General features: G+C 48.5%; 2 long non-coding RNA genes across 2 annotated transcripts; both read left to right on the top strand.

Moving 5' to 3' along the window:
- Nucleotides 1-905: 905 nt before the first annotated feature.
- Nucleotides 906-7,952, top strand: LOC128898589 (uncharacterized). The gene is made up of 4 exons (XR_008462904.1): nucleotides 906-993; nucleotides 6,468-6,503; nucleotides 7,082-7,153; nucleotides 7,898-7,952. It is a non-coding gene; the product is annotated as an uncharacterized LOC128898589 (long non-coding RNA).
- A 5,234-nt stretch (nucleotides 7,953-13,186) lies between these two features.
- LOC128898588 (uncharacterized) lies at nucleotides 13,187-15,966 on the top strand. Its single transcript, XR_008462891.1, has 5 exons — nucleotides 13,187-13,222; nucleotides 13,817-13,840; nucleotides 14,337-14,390; nucleotides 14,914-14,967; nucleotides 15,921-15,966. It is a non-coding gene; the product is annotated as an uncharacterized LOC128898588 (long non-coding RNA).
- The last annotated feature ends 593 nt before the right edge of the window (nucleotides 15,967-16,559 follow it).

Consider the following 16,559-nt stretch of genomic DNA (forward strand, 5'->3'; position numbering starts at 1 on the left):
TGCAGTCAGGAAAGATAAAGCCTTGGGAAAAGGGGAGACCTGTTGATGTAAGAGAAACCATTTGCTTTTACAGTGAAGTGATAGGGCTGCCAGTGGGATTTATCTTCTGATCTGGGTCTTCATCTGACCTGGAATTTCTTCTTCCCTCCCTCAATCAATTTTCAGATTTTAGACTTGTAAAACAGCTGCTTTAACCCTTGCTCACCTCAGACATGAAGCTACAGTTAACTTTCCTCTCTGGTGTTTATATTATTGCCTGGGGAAGTAACTCCTCACTGAGGTTTTGCATTGTCTTGGTGAGGAATTTTTTGCAGTCTGGTTTGGGGATTCAGAGCTGCCCTCATCTGCTGTGAGCAGAGCTGCTTCTACAATGCAACCTTTGTTCACTGAAGGTACAGCAAGTTGCTCTCTGGAGCCCTCTCCATACAGAAGTCACTTATTGGACCTTTCTTTCCTTCCCCACACCTCAGAACTTCTCTGAAGTCCCAGGTTTTTCAACTGACCTCCTGCTCAAAGAGGAGATTTTTCCCCTTCTGCCTTCAGTGGTGTCCACCTGGCTCTTTCATCACCCCAGCAGGCTGGAGCTGGGAATTAACTGTCTCCTCTGCCCAAACCAAAAAGTGCCTGTAGGCAGTAAGAACTGTTTCCTATACAGCCACATCCATTTGCTGCCCAGTAACCAGCTCTGGTTCCCAGCCACTAGTTAAACAAGATGAAAAAACTAAGAATGTGCTCAAAGAGCCTTGAGCTCCTGAGCTCCTCTGAGTCCACCCAGCATGACAGGGGGGCCTGAGGGATGGAGGGTTAGTGCAGATTCAGGGTTAAGCTGTAGGACTTGGCCATTGCTTTCTGATTTAGCCCACATGGGGTTTCTTTTCTGATGCAAAAATAAACTCTTCTCTCTCTTTCCCCTAATGCTTTCAGAGAGTAGGACCACAAGGCCCTCCTGGACCACGAGGACCCCCAGGACCGTCTGGCAAGGATGGAATTGACGTGAGTGACGTATGGCAGAGGGAGGGCAAGAGGGGTGGAGCAGAGGCAGAGCCCACTGAGCAGAGAAGCTGCCCTTGTCTGGCAGAGCCCCAGCCTTTGGTCGATCTTTCAGAGGTGGCTGGACCTGGAGATCCAGCCTAGTGACGAGAGACCTGGTTTTGCCAGAGTCAGAGCAGTGAGTGGAGGTGCTGAGTGGCCTCAGGTTCTTTGCAGGATCAATGCCCTGTCCGGAGAGAAAGAGTTCAGGACAGAGGTTGGGATTTGTGACCCTGCTTGCATTGCAGAGTATTTCTTTTCTGGTGTCTAGGGAAGAGGAGGGACATAATGCAGTTGAGTGCATGGGTGTGATGTGTGCCAGTCATTGCATGTTCTGTAGTTCAGAGAGGTTTATGTGACACTTCATGTTTCTAGAGAGGCCTTCAGAGACTGCCATATGCAGCACTGGACACCCTTGTAACTTACATTGGTTTTATTTCAGTGTGGTCACTGTGCCTATCCCTAACTTGCAGTGGCACAGGAGAGGTCAGAATCTGCCTCATGAGTTGCCTTGAGTGCAAATGAAATGGGCACCTTTATTTTAGGAGCAGTTCTTATACCTGCTGCAGAGGTAGAAGACTGTACCACAGGACTTACTGGAGGAGAAAAACTTGTCCTGTTACTTCTAACTGATTGTTTCATGGGAATGAGACATTTTGCTTCTGTGTTTCTGCTGGATAAGGACTGAATTGTGTGCTGTAGTTGGCAGTGGGTGAGAAGATGGACCTTCAGCAAGACCACATCAAATGGAAAAGGCAGGATTCCCACTTCAATATTCAGTCTGAGTAGTCCTTGTCTTTCTGGGCTGCTTGTGGAACAGGGGAGGGTGTTTTAGAGCTCCTTTGAAATAAGTTTGTTGGAACTGGGCCTTTAAACAACCTTGGGGAAAGCAAATTAGCCTGGAGAAGAGGAGACTGAGGGGTGACCTTATTACTCTCTACAACTACCTGAAGGGAGGTTGTAGACAGACGGATGTTGGTCTCTTCTCCCAGGCAAGCAGTACCAGAACAAGAGGACACAGTCTCAGGCTGCGCCAGGGGAGATACAGGCTGGATGTTAGAAAAAAGTTCTATACAGAAAGAGTGATTGCACATTGGAATGGGCTGCCTGGGGAGGTGGTGGAGTCACCATCACTGGAGGTTTTTAGGAGAAGACTTGACGGGGTACTTGGTGCTGTGGGTTAGTTGCTTGGGCGGAGTTGGATTGGTTGATGGGTTGGACGCGATGATCTTGAAGGTCTCTTCCAACCTGGTTTATTCTATGTATTCTATGTATTCTAAATCTATTCATTCCATGCAGGTCATTTGCTTTTGGATAAGAAGGTGAAAAAAAAAAAAGATATATGAGTTCCCTGGTATATGGTGAACAAAGAGGGGTTTTGTCTGCAGTGGTGAGCTTTCACAGTGGCTCTGGGAGCAAGGCTGCTCTGAAGAGAGAACCTCATTGATCTGCAGCTAGGCCCTTTGACTAACAGAGACATGCACTGAAAATCTCACTCTGGGCTCATAGAGTGAAATCTGCAGACCTGGTTCCTCTCCCCTTTTCTTTCATGATGTGATAAAAGGTTGCAAAGAAGAGGGCAGAGCACACCTTGATGTTCTGCAGCAGTGAGTCTCTGGGATGGCTGCACGGGAGTCCGGTGTGGCTGGTGGGCTGCAGCAGAAGGTGGCTGCCTTCCTGTACAGGCTCACAGGGTGGCTTGGAAAGGAGCCTTGATGGCCATCTACTCTGCAGTCAGCAGGGGCATCTGCAGCTAGGGCAGATTGCTCAAAGCCCTGTGCAGAGTAACAAAAGAGGATTTGCAGGAGGGAGGGAGCCCTTTGGACTTCGAGTTGTAAGCAACCTCTGCATACAGGCAATCAAAGGCAGCATCCCTGTCCTTGTGTTGGCCAGCTCCTGCTTCCTGCAGAATGTTTTACACCTTCATTCTGGAACAGCACCAGCATCACTTCTGGAAACAGGAGCCTGGGGAGATGCTGGTCACATGAACCTCCACCTTTTAGCCACTGCTAAAAGCTTTGGAAGGCTCCCTGAGGGGCAGGACCAAATAACAACATCTAATTAATATGAAGAACTTAATCCTGAGAAATCAAATTGCTGAATGAAGTATTTAAGGTGCTAAGTCTTGCAGTCCCAGTTTGAGGCAGGAGTTGTGGCTCTACAGGAGTAGTCTCTCATTTGAACAGGGTTGATCTACATCCTTCCTGTGTCAGATAGTGTCAGGTGCCCTGGGAACATGGGATGGTCCAGCTGCTCAGGGACAGGCCCCAAGATGACTTCTGCTTTTCAACAGGACATGGAGTCCTTTAAGGAATTGCATAGGAGAGGGCTGGGCTAGAGGACCTTTAAAAGTCCCTTTCAACCCAAACCATTCTATGAGATTCACAGGTGGGGCCAGTGCTGAGCAGAGCCCTGAAGCCTCCCTGCTTCAGGGCTACCATTTTTTCTAGGCAGTGCCTTCCACAAAACCTAAGACCCAGAAAACCCAGCACTGCTCTGCATGGAGAGGATGATGTGGAGCCCCAGTGGCTGTGTCCACTCTACTGCTGCAAAGAATAAAACCATGATTATATTTCTGTTTTTTTAGTGATGAGGTGGTGGTTTGTTGGTGGGTTTTGGTGGGTTTTTTTAAGCACAATCAGAACTTTTCTCACCCACATCTATGCAAGCTTCCTGAACTCTGTAAACCACTCCACCTGGGTCATCTTCACAGATGGCTCTGGGTGAGTGCTGTGTGCAAAGAATAGAATAGAATTAACCAGGTTGGAAAAGTCCTTTGAGATCATCCAGTCCAACCTATCATCCAACACCATCTCATCAACTAAACCATGGCACCAAGCACCCCATCCAGTCTCTTCCTAAACACCTCCAGTGATGGGGACTCCACCACCTCCCTGGGCAGCACATTCCCATGGCCAGTCTCTCTTTTCTATGAAGAACATCTTCCTAACATCCAGCCTAAACCTCCCCTGGCACAGCTTGAGACTGTGTCCTCTTGTTCTGGTGCTGGTTGCCTGGGAGAAGAGACTAACCCCTACCTGGCTACAACCTCCCTTCAGGTAGTTGTAGAGAGCAAGAAGGTCTCCCCTGAGCCTCCTCTTCTCCAGGCTAAGCAACCCCAGCTGCCTCAGCCTCTCCTCATAGGGCTTGTGCTCCAAACCCCTCCCCAGCTTTGTTGCCCCTCTGGACATATTCCAGCACCTCAACATCTTTCCTAAACTGAGGGGCCCAGAACTGGACACAGGACTCCAGGTGTGGCCTGAGCAGTGCTGAGTACAGGGGCACTGAAAGGTCTTGGAGCTGGGTGAGTGCTGCTGAAGCGTTCGGCAGTCCCTTCCCGTGAGCAGTGAGTGGTACATAGCACCCAGCTGAATTATTCAGGACACCTCTGAACAAACCTTGCCTGAACCCCATCAGCAGAGTTTCTAGAAGCTGCTGCTTTCATTCCTGCCTTTCAGGGGGAGCTGCACTGTTAAGTCCCCCTGAAAGATTGTATAATTGCAGCCTTTAGCATGCTTCATGTTCCTTACTCAGAAACAAGCAAACCCTCTCCCTCCCAAGAATAGAAGCAGTATCTTGGGATTGGAAGAGCTATCCACAAGTTCCCCTGAATTATTTCTGGGGCTGTAGTTCCCCACATTGCTAATAAGCAATTGTCACTTTCCACAAATCAATCTGCTTTATTTAGTATTTCCCACACACACTTTCCTTCTCTTGGCTTGACTTGCTGAGAAGGAGTGTACTTCCTTCCCTCTCCCCTAGCACCAGGAGAGCATTTCCTTTGCCTCTAATTCCCAGTGATCTGCCATTAGGGGTGTAAAAACTGCTTAGGCTTTTGATTCAGCTGACTGAAGTTTTGGTGCTCCTGCAGAGTCTGGCAGGGGCCCAGCAGGGCCAGGATCAAGGTTTAAGATGGTCCTGAACAGCCTCTGCTGGTGCTGTGGCCTTGCTGTATGGATGGCCATCATGCAGGCAAGAATAAAAGGCAAGGAACTGGTAGTATGAAGTGATAGAGGAGGGAGCAAACCACCTCTCCTGCCATGTCCAGCTGCCTTTTCAAACCATTCATTGCAAAAGAACTGCTCCTTTCATTTCCTTGGCAGGGGCCCTTCCCCACCTATGATAATGATAACTATTTATGGAAAACCTGTGGGCAAGGGGCAGCAAAGGAGTTGCTTCAGCAAACCACAGCATAAAGATCCCTCTGTTCAGTGACCCTCTGCTCTGTGCATTGATGGTGACCACTGCAGTGCATAAATCCCTGCCTGAGCAAATCAAGGCAGCCACTCTTGAGAGACTTGCCCACAGACTTCACAGTTGCTGACATGGTAAATATAGAAACATGCTCTAAATTCCATGCCTTTGCTTGCTGCCTTCTGAAGCCCAATTAGCAGGCCCAGGGTGGGGGTGGTGTTATTTCTAGCCTTGCTTTGTTAATAGCCACTCTTTTTTCCTTAGGGATTTTCTTCTTTCAGGGTTAATCAGTGTGCCCCTTCCCCCCTGCTCACCCCTGACACCTGAGCTTCTCACAATATTTACTGCCCTTGTCCTGTCCTCGAGCTGGGAGGGGAAGGCCTCATCTGGACATCTGGAACTGGGACACAAAATGGTTTTTCTCCATGAGATGAGATGGGAAACTGAGCTTCAATCAAGCTCCTGCTATTCACAGATGATTGCTTCTTTTGGGGGACTAACAAGAAAACACAAATACCTTCTTGTCTGGGCTCCACTGAGCTCCTGAATGATGTTACAGCTGGGTGAGCTAGGAGTGATGCAAAGGCTTTAAAAAATACTCTCTCCCAAAGACTTTTGGTGCTGGTCTTCAAAGTTATTTTCCATTAGGATGAGGGAGGGGGGGAAAAAAAAGAGTGGTTTTGAAGTGTTTCATAAACCTTGGGTTTAATCCAGATTGTGCAATTGGATTAGGTGGAAATCAGTTGGGGGCTTCCTTCATTTGCTTCTCCTGTCAAAGTTCAGTCCTGTGAAGGAAATCTGTGTAGACAGATTGTTCATTCTTCACCTTCTGATAGTCCCCCAGCTCCTGTGGCCCTCTGTCTCATCACAAAGAGCTTTGAAAGCCTTGATAGCCATCCAGGCTTCCTCACTGGCCCACTTGCAGCCGAGCCCACGTGCAGATAATTCCTAAGTAGGTCTGGGAGGTGTTGGACACCGCTGAGAAGCCCTGGTTCTCCCTGGGAAGCTGAGCATGTGGGTTCCACCAAATCTGCTGCTGTAGACATGGAAAAGGCTTTCCAAATTGCTCCTGCTTTAGGGGTAGCAGGATCTAGAGCATCAGCTTCATGAGGCTGAGCATGGTGAATCTTGGAGTGTGCATGAAGGGAGGCTTGGGCACCGTGACAGATGGGAGCACCGTTGTTGCAGGAAGTCAGGAGGAAGAAGTTCAGCACTAACACTGATGTCTCTTCTCTTTCATTTAGGGAGAGCCAGGCCCTCCTGGTTTGCCAGGCCCACCAGTAAGTAATTTTTGGTTGATGTTGACTTTTCCTTCTTTGGAGAAGGAAGCAATATACAAGAGCTAAGTCTTTGCTGGCTTGATTCCACCTGGGTCTGCAGCAGAATTTCCATAAGGGGTACATAGGAGTGGAGGTGCTCAGCACTGTGTCCTGGGCACAACCACATTCTGCTTCATTGCTGGTGGAGGACATGCATGAAATAAAGCTCACCTTATCACCTGTATAACACAGCTGGCACCAAGCCACATATTCATGCTTACTTTTGGCATCAGTCTGGGCCTGCTTCAGCTTCTCAGCCTGCCAAGGGGTGCTAAAAATTGTACTAGGTGGCACAGCTCCTTGCTTTGGGCACTTTGGGTAGAAAGGGCCTTACTAGAAGGACCTTATGAGTAGCTGTGTGTGGAACTGAGCCAAAGCAGTGCAATGCAATTAGCTTTTAGATTTGGATTCATGGCAAGGCTCATGTCTTTGCAAGAATTCCTCAATATTGCATGTTGGGAGAGTAACACATGAACCCCCATCTTGTAGCTTGTGTCTTGTCATGATGGTAAAAATGAAAGTCTGTTTACCTGGTTTAGGGGCCAAAAGGTGCACCAGGGAAGCCTGGAGCAGCTGGTGAAGCTGGATTGCCTGGTCTTCCTGGGGTGGATGTGAGTATTTTGGTGTCTTCTAAGTATTTCACATAGCCACGTAGGGGTTTTCCTGAAGTATCTCATCAGCCTTCTCTGTGTCTGCTGGGAAAGCAAAGTGGGTCTTGAATCTACATGTCATGCCCATCAGGAGACAATGTTAAGAGTTGAAAGCAGCTCTTGACTGAATGAAGGAGTAGGAGAACAGTTTGGAGGTGCATAACTGGTTGGACAGAACTCTTATGATGACACACTGCAGTTCTGCAGAGGTGCACTGGGCAGATCTGGAGCAATATGGGCATCAGCTGACACTTCTGGAGCAAACTCATTGAGCCTTCATTCAGAAATTCAGCCTCATTTATTATCTGAGCCTTGCCCTGGGGTTTGCCCTACAGCAGGCAGCTGCACAAGGTCAAGTTTCCCCAGCTTCCCAGCTTCCTGCCACGGTAGCTGACTGGGGGTGAGGTTTTAGCTGACACATTTTCTTCTGCATCAGGCAAGAGGAAGCATTCAAGCAGCTTCCACAGCTGAAACTACAAGACAGCAACTCAGTGAACAGCAGTAACAAGACCATTTGGTGCTGTTCATCCACACAGTGCATGGGGAACAGTCCTGGGAATTTGTTCCTTTGTCATTAAGTAGAAATAAAAGGGTGAAGCTTCCCTAGGGGCTTGGCATCCCCATGATTTGTGTTGGGGACAGTGGCAGGGATTTCCTGGAGCTCTGATTTCTCTGGGTTTATGCTTTTCTTTCATTTTTTTATAGGGTTTAACTGGAACTGATGGCCCACCTGGCCCAAATGGGCCTCCAGGAGACCGTGTGAGTATCCCATCAGGTCCTTTACGTGGGACGCTGCCACTGGTTGTGTTGAGGATGTCTCATTCCATTCTGACCTGGTGACAGCTGGGTGTGGATGACAGCAGCTTATTTATCTGCAAACCCTTGCAGACTACTTGGAGCTGTGAAATGAAGCCCCAGATGGCTTTTCATTAGGCAGGGCACGAGATACCTAGATTCCTTCCACATGGCTTTGAATAGGTTTGGAAGCCTCAGTGGTGGGATTACCCATGCAGAGCAGCTTTGGTGGTGGCATTTTGAGTGTCTCAGAAGTTCCTTGAAGCAGTCAATAGACTTAATTACAAAGTCTGCCAAAGTGAAGCTGGTTTTGGCCTTTATTTGCAGCCTGAGTGGGCAGCTCTGCTGTGTTTATAATTACTGCTACTGTGCAATAACTGTTTAAACTTTTGCCTTTTGTTAATTCCAGGGCTGTCCATATGCTTGACATTATTAGTTGCTTTGGCAGAGACTTCCCCAGCCAGCTTAGCAAGAAACAAGAGGGCTTTTTTTTCCTTGCTTCTTGCATATTGCAGCTCTGCTAAGGGGCACCACAGGGAAAGAGAAATGACAAGCTGACATGTTACAGATGTCCTTCAGATCAGCTACAACAGGGCTGGAAAGGCACTTGGGCCTCCCTGTGACATGAAGAACTGAACATGAGTGAGCCATTCAGCACAGATTTTTATGCTGCATAGCTGTTCTCCTGTCTCCCAGTGGGCAAAGGGAAAGCTTGTATCCACAGCTGGTTTACTGGTCTCTTGAACTTGGGGCTGAACACACAGCAGTGTGTGCAGAGGTTAAAAAAGGTTCAGTATGGCTCAACAATCCATTTGTGGCCCCGAGGAGTTAACTCAAAGCTCAAAACTCCGTGAGTTGCCTCGTCTAGTTAAAGGGATGAGTGGCAGAGCCATGCATCTTTGATACACTTTTCTTCCTTTCCCATGGCCACTGGGAGAGCTGAGTGGCAGGACCCAAGCATCTTCCTCAAAGCTCCAAGCTTCCATCCATTGACACTGCACTACAACCCATCTCCTTTGCTTTTCTTCATGCCCATCTTTCTCCCCAGAGCTCCAGGGCTGCAAACTCCTGACCTCTCTCAGATGTTCTGTGGCAAGAGTCCAGCACTTTCTGGGAACTGATCCCTGATTTCCAAAGCAGGAAAGTTCAGGACCACACAAAGAAGACTGGGGGCAGCTTGGTGCCCCTGCTCTATGTTCAGTGGTGCTGCTTGCCCATGCCCACTTTGGCACATAAGCTCCTGCTTTGCAGAGTAATTGAGCAGATAATTCCTGGGCACAAGAGCTTCCTCTTCATCTGTTCAGCAGAAGCACACAAGCGTGGTTGCTGTTCCTGCATGCTCTGATTTGACATGCTTTCCCCTGTCTCTTAACTCTAGCAGCATGGGGCAGGCTTGAGACCTGTTGTCATTTATGGGAGCTTTTCAAGGTCAGTGGTCTCCATCTGGAAAATTGGTTTAATTGGTCTCCTAAAAGCCCAGAAAAAGAGGGGGGAGGTGGGGGGAACCCCAAGCATAAATCTCTAGCACTCTAAAAAGGCAGCACTGTTGTCCTGACTTCTTTTCTGCTACTCAATTTAAAGTCCCAGTCTCAGGAATCACTGAAATAAAGAGGTAGCTACTGAGTGAATTTGTGCTCAGCTCTGTGACTTCTTGTGAAAACACAAAGGGTTTCTGCCCTGGGGTGCCCAGGGTGAAGCTGAAGCATACAGAAACCCCTTTTTGCTAGTATGTTCTTGCTGAAGTTTTCCAGTCTGTGCCATGCTTCATCAATCCAGCATATCTGAGCAGGGACAGAGCACTGTGAACACCAAAATGGTCTGAGTCTGAAATACTCCCATTGCTGGCAGCATTTAGCTTTTCTTGTGGCTCTGCTTTAGAGCCTGATCAGAAGCCCACATGTTTGGGTTTTTTTTCAATTAAAAATCCCTTTGTTTTAGCCAAGAGCAAGCTGGGCTCTGCCCTCAGTGCTAGACACTGATGTCATAGAATCACAGAATTGTTTGGGTTGGAAAGAACCCCAAGGATCATCTAGTTCCAACCCCCCTGCCATGGGCAGGGACACCTCACACTCAGAGCCACATCCAGCCTGGCCTTAAAAACCTCCAGGGATGAGGCTTCTACCACCTCCCTGGGCAACCTGTGCCAGTCTCTCACCACCCTTGTGGTGTCCTTCACAATCTTCTAAAGGCCACTTTGAAGTTTGGTGCTGTGCACTGTGAGCACTGAGGACAACACAATTATTCCACCCCCTGCCAGTCTCTGCTGCTAGGTGGTTTATATTTATTTATGAATGTCTTCCTAATCAAGTCTTTCCTGTGCTCTGCAGTTGTATATTCATAGAGGTATATTACATTAAAATGAGAAATTAGGGTGAGATTGTTTCCCAATCAAAAGGGAAAGAACATTGTTACCAGGAGAATGAGTTGAGTCAATGTTATTAACACTGAGGTGTGAATTGGAGCCTTTCCCTTTGGAATTCATGAAGCCTCAGCAGCTTGCTCAAGGGCTTGGTGCTCCTCTACCAGGAGTGGAACCATCACCCTTATGAGGAAAGGCTGGGGGAGCTGGCTCTCTGTAGCTTGCAGCAGAGGAGCCTGAAGGGTGCCCTTATTCATGTGTATAAAGGTGTGCAGGGCAGTGTTGGGAGGATGGAGCCAGGCTCTGCTCAGGCATGACCCAATGAAAGGACAAGGGGCAATGGGGGCAAGCTGGAGCAGAGGAGGTGCCACAGGAACACAAGGGAAAACTTTTTTGCTGTGAGAGTGACAAAACACTGGAATGGGCTGCCCAGAGAGGTGGTGGAATCTCCTGTGGAGACTTTCCAAACCCACTTGTGTGACCTACTTTAGGTCATCCTGCTCTGGAAGGTCATCCAGATCCTGACCTGGATGATCTTTCGAGGTCCCTTCCAGCCCCTGACATTCTGTGGTTATGTGTGGATGTTCACTGCTGCATCCTGCCCCTTACACCTGCAAAGACAGCAAAATGAAGGAGAGTAAAGTGACAGTGTTTGGCACCTTGGGTGCTCTGCTAACTTCTTGGCATGTTGGCCAAAGCAGAACAGGGCTGTGCAGCTGGTTAAAGTGTAAGTCAGTAGAGGTGCCAGGAGCTCGGTGTTTTCTTTGCAGGAGGAGGTCCCAGCTTGTCCCTGACAACCATCAGTAGTTGTAAGGACTTCAGCCTAAAGATAAAGTGACTGGGAGACACCCAGAGTAACTTCACAGAGAAGTGAATGAGCTGACATGTGCAGCAGAGTTGATTTTTATTGGATTACAGCCTTTTCCTCACAAGACTCCCCTTAATGAGGCCTTGGGTCCTCTGTATCTTTGTCCTTGTGCTTAACAGGGGAAAAGGTTTCTAATCTCATTTGGTATGCAGAAGGTTGGGAGAGAGGCTGGCCTGTCCCTGGCATCACAGTGTGTTGGGTTAGTCTCAAGGTCTGCCCATCTGCCTCATTCTGCTGGTCCTAGAGGTAGATACCATTTAATTCCAGCTCAGGACATCATTCTTGAGAGGCTTCTGTGCAGTGTTTTGAGGAGGTTTGGAAAACAGGTTAGGAGAGTCCTGCTGGGGAAGCCTGGTGCTGTGATCTCTTTGTGCCCTGCACAAGGAGCTAAGGATTTTTCCTGGCTCTGGTTTAACACAGGCCATAAATAACAACATGGCTTGGTCTCTCTTGAAGTCTGTCACCTCCTCACTTACTATTTTAAGCTGTGCATTCATCAGAGAGCATCCTCAGTGGAGAACAATCCAAATGCAAGCCAAGAGTTGTCTGCAGCAGGGCCTTGAGACCAGCACAGTTGTTCTGCAGCTCCTGAGCAGCAGCACAGCTTAGAGAAACTCACAGTGGCAGCTGCATCAGGGCTGTTCAGCAAACTATTCTGTTATTTATCATTCAGCCCAAATTACACTGGCATTTCTGCACTGCCACTTCTCTGGGTTTTTTTTCCCCCCCTCTTTTTCCCCCTTTTTTTTCTTTCCCCCCCCCCCCCCTTTTTCCCCCTCCTTTTTATTTTTTTTTCTTTTCCCTTTTTTTCCCCTTTCCTTCCCCCTTGGCTCCTTTTCCTTCACCTTAGCTCCCTTTTCTTCACCTTAGCTCCCTTTCCTTCCCTCTTGCCTCTCTTTCCTTCCCCCTTGGCTCCTTTTCCTTCACCTTAGCTCCCTTTCCTTCCCCCTTGCCTCCCTTTCCTGCCCCCTTGCCTCCCTTTCCTTCCCCCTTGGCTCCTTTTCCTTCCCCCTTGGCTCCCTTTCCTTCCCCCTTGGCTCCCTTTCCTTCCCCCTTGCCTCCCTTTCCTTTCCCTTTGGCTCCCTTTCCTTTCTCCCTTCCCCCCCCCACTTTTCCTCCCACCTTTTTTCCCCTGCCTCTTCTTTTCCATTCCCTCTTGCAGCAGCAATTTTGTCTGAGGAGGATCCCAGGCCTGTAAGAATCATTCAGCATTGCACACCCAGCATCTCCTGCAGACATGTGAACAGCTGCTGGCTAAGGTCAACCCCACTGCATTGGGGTTTGTGTTCATTTTTGTATTTCAACTTGCTTTCTGCCTCAGAATTTCCCCGTCATTAATTTGACAGTCTACTGCTCAGTGCTGGCATCTTTGCAGTGCCACAAAGGGCTTAAGAGGGTCTGTCAGTGTCAACTATCTTCAGTTAGGGAGGAAAATGACAACTTCGAGAATCATAGAATCAATAAGGTTGGAAAAGACCTTAAAGATCCTCAAGTCCAGCCTGTCACTGAAGACCTCATGACTACTAAACCATGAATGACTTCATTCTAGGCTGAAGCATAAGATCACCTATGTATCTATGTATCACCAAGCTCTTGTCAAGCTTAAGAATGCAAACTGGGAGAAGGAGAGTGGGAATTTGCTAAGGAAAGCCAGTGAAGAGGCAGAAGCCACAAAAGTCTTTGTGCTTGGAAGGAAAAGGAGTTGTTAGAATGAACTACAGCAAACTCAGGTCTTTTAAATTCTTCCCAGAAAGAGAGATTGGCCATTGGAATGTGCTGCCCAGGGAGGTGGTGGAGTCACCATCACTGGAAGTGTTTAGGAGGAGATTGGATGGGGTGCTTGGTGCCATGGTTTAGTTGATTAGATGGTGTTGGGTGAGAGGTTGGACTGGATGATCTCAAAGGTCTTTTCCAACCTGGTCAATTCTGTATTCTGTCTCCCTGCTTATTTGCCTCTGGTTTATTCCCACAGGGTGCTTTGGGACCTGCTGGGCCACGTGGATCTGCTGTAAGTAACTCCTAGAACAGGAGATGGTGTCCAATGCTGTGGTGTCTAATGCTATGCCAACACCATCACCAAGAGGGGGTGGGAAGCTTTTTAGCTCGAAAGGGATCAAATCCTGGATGAATTAAAACTCTCCTTGGAGTGTCTGTGACCTGTTGTGGTAATGCAGGGCTCGGGTTTAGTCTCTGAGGTGTTCCAAAGCAAGCCAGCTTGGGGGAAGGACAAGCATATCAAATGCTATCAGAATTGTTAGACATTAGATAATGTCTAAATAAAAATGAAAAGGGAAAAAAAAATGAAAGGCAGACAAAGTAGAGTGGTGTCTTCATACCTGTCTGTGTCCCACTGTCACATCTCCAGAGATGGCTTTGCTTAGAGATGTCTTACAAGTAGCAGCCATGTAAAGGGAATGCAAATTAAGAGAGGCAACAAAAGGAGTCATCAGGACTCCAGCTCTGCTCTGATTGCAAATTGCAATAATCAGGGACAGGGAAGTGCTGTGGAAACTTGAAAATGAAGCAGCATTTGCTGAAGGTTGCCTTTCCTCCTGTATGTTCAGTTTCTAAGTGATCCTTTCCTCTTAAATGTTCTTTGCAGGGCAAAGGACTACCAGGACCTCCAGTGAGTAGCAAGGCTCTTTTTCAAAACAGTTTGAAATTATTATTCTGCCTTTACTGGATACCCTAAAGGTGTTACAAACCCACCCCAGACCTTGGGTTCCTCCCCTGTGCTGGGCAGAAGGCTGTGGAGTCCTGCAGGTTGGCAGCCTTGGGTGGAGGGAGTTGTGCTTAAGCTAAGCCCAAGGAAGCTGGCACTGAGGTAAGTTCAAGGCACAGCAACAGCTTTGTGATTGCTGGAAGTGACCAGTTCTGAGGCAGCTTTTTGGTGGGTTCCTGGGGCATCTCAGGTGTTGGCAGCACACAGCACTGACAAGAGTGTGCTCTGTGGGAAGGAGGAGCAAAAAGGAAGATGTGGATTGGTAAGCTGATTGTCTGGGTGCAGGATTGAACCCTTGGGGTGTTTTGGAACTGAGTACAGCCACACAGTTGGTTTGCTGCTGGGCTTTGGCAGCTATGTGAGGTCACCATGGGTACAAAGGATCTTCTCTTTTCAACAGGGGCCTCCAGGACCCAGTGGGCTCCCAGGTGGAAATGGATTTCGGGGTCCTTCTGTGAGTTTCTTCTACCATTTGATCCTCCTTTACTGATCATGCCTGAACCACTGAAGGTTAATTTCTGGTTTCTTGCCTCCTACTGGAAGTGGGATACTCATGACACTACAAATGTCCATGGACAATCTTATTCCTTGTTTCAGCTTGGGTAAGGCCACCCCACTCAACCAGTGCACTGCCAAAGGTGTGCAGATGCTTGCAGCCATATCCTCAAAGCCAGAGAACCATGCCACCATTTTTGGGTGCCCACAGCTCCACTGGAGAGATCCAGAGCTGGTGGAAGGAGGGATGAAGGTGCAGTGATGTGGTGTTCTGTCCTCATTGCTATGATTGCACAGGCATCTGCTCTTTGCAGTCATAGAAGCCTGGGCAGAAGGAAAGGTGCAGCTTAGTCCCATTAGAGAGCTCTTGCCCCACATTCACAACCATGCAGTGGTGTTTGGTAGCCACCTTTCCTCTCCTTTCACTTTTTCATTTCAATGGTTAAGAAAAAGAATTCTCACCATTTTCCACTTCTTTTCAGGGACCTTTTGGTCTGCCAGGATTCCCAGGGCCTCCTGGACCACCTGGACCTCCTGTAAGTTGAGAGTTGCAAATAAAAGTGAGAGAATTCCCTTTCCAGCACTCCCTGTGCCCTAAGGAGAGCAGTGATTTTTCCCTGGCTGAACTTTAGTGTCATGATTATCTGCTATTTATTGTCTGCTGTGTGGGTGGAGGAATCCCATGAAGTCCAGGCTTCGTGGCATAGATCCCAGGGTGGACTTTCTGTTGTCTCAGGCTTATACAGACTCATAGAATGGTTTGAGTTGGAAGGGATCTCCAGAGGTCACCTAGTCCCAGTCCCCCTGCAGTCAGCAGGGACATCCTCCACTAGAGCAGGTTACCCAGAGCCCTGTCAATGCTGACCTCAAATATCTCCAAGGGCAGGGCCTCAACTACCTCCAACTTGTTCCAGTGTTCCACTACCCTCATGGTAGAGAACTTCCTCCTAATGTCCAACCTAAATCTACTCCTCTCTAATTTCACACCATTGCCCCTCATCCTGTCACTGCAGGCCTTTGGAAACAGTCCCTCTCCAGCCTTCTTATAGGCCCTCTTCAGGTACTGGATGCTTGGATCATGATGTGTTCTTGTAGGGCCAGCAAGGGGGACCCTAGACCACCAAGTCTCTGTTGTGTGTTTGCTGTGGTTATCTCTGGAGGGTTGGAGGAATCAGGAGGTCTTTCCCAAGGAGCTTTTTCCAAGGAGGCCAGGCACAGCTGCTCTGCTCAGACTGGTGCCTTCATCACCTAAAGCTGAGGGCTCTTCTCCAAACTCTTCTGTGCATCTCCAGAAGACAATTCCACTCCTGTCATGTCTGCTTTGAGGATGTGCTGGGGGGTCAGGGGCTGCACTTCACAGCGTGGGGCTGAATATCTGCCTCCTGCTGATCCCAGCTGAGCTGAGGCTGTGAAGGGCACTTCCTCCAGACTGTGTTTCTCCTGCTGCTGCTGTGGCTGTGTCTAACAGAGCACATTTGCTCCACTGCAGGGGCTGCCAGGCACCCTTCATGATGGCGGTGGGGACCTTCAGGTAGGTTTCTCATTCTGTAGCATGAAGATACCTCTCTGGTCTAATCTTTGATGTGACTTTTTGTTGGGTGGGTGACTGCCAGACCACTTCAGACCAGCAGACAAGGATGTAAACTGCCTCATTGCAATGCAGAAGTGAAGGGGTGTGTGTGTGTGTGTGTGTATCTGCAAGGTTCTCTCGAGGAGGTAGATGTGCAAGTGCTGGTTTGCTGGGTTGGTTTTTCCCCTTCATCTTTGCTTTTCAAACTGCAGGCTTTTGCCTCCATTCTTCATTTACAAAACAACTTCAGCAGTTGGTAAATGAGAGCAGCTTTTCAGGCATCTGTTTCCAGCCCTCCTGTACAGGAGGCAAGGTCGTGCACTGTTCACCTCCACGGCTGCTGGCACCAGGTTAACTACGGGCTTTGTTTAAACTCCTTTCCTTATGGGAAACTCTCAAATCCTTTCTTCCAGGGTGGTGGGGAGGGAATGAAAAGGAGTGTGAAGTCCCTGAAAGATGGAAGTGACATTTCCAGATTTGGCAGCTGTTGTTGTGACAGCAGCTTTGGGTTTCTAATTGGCATGCCCCAAAAAAAGCTCCGAGTCGGTGTGGATTGCC

The sequence above is a fragment of the Dryobates pubescens genome, chromosome 26, assembly GCF_014839835.1.
Source record: "Dryobates pubescens isolate bDryPub1 chromosome 26, bDryPub1.pri, whole genome shotgun sequence".
NCBI lineage: Eukaryota > Metazoa > Chordata > Aves > Piciformes > Picidae > Dryobates > Dryobates pubescens.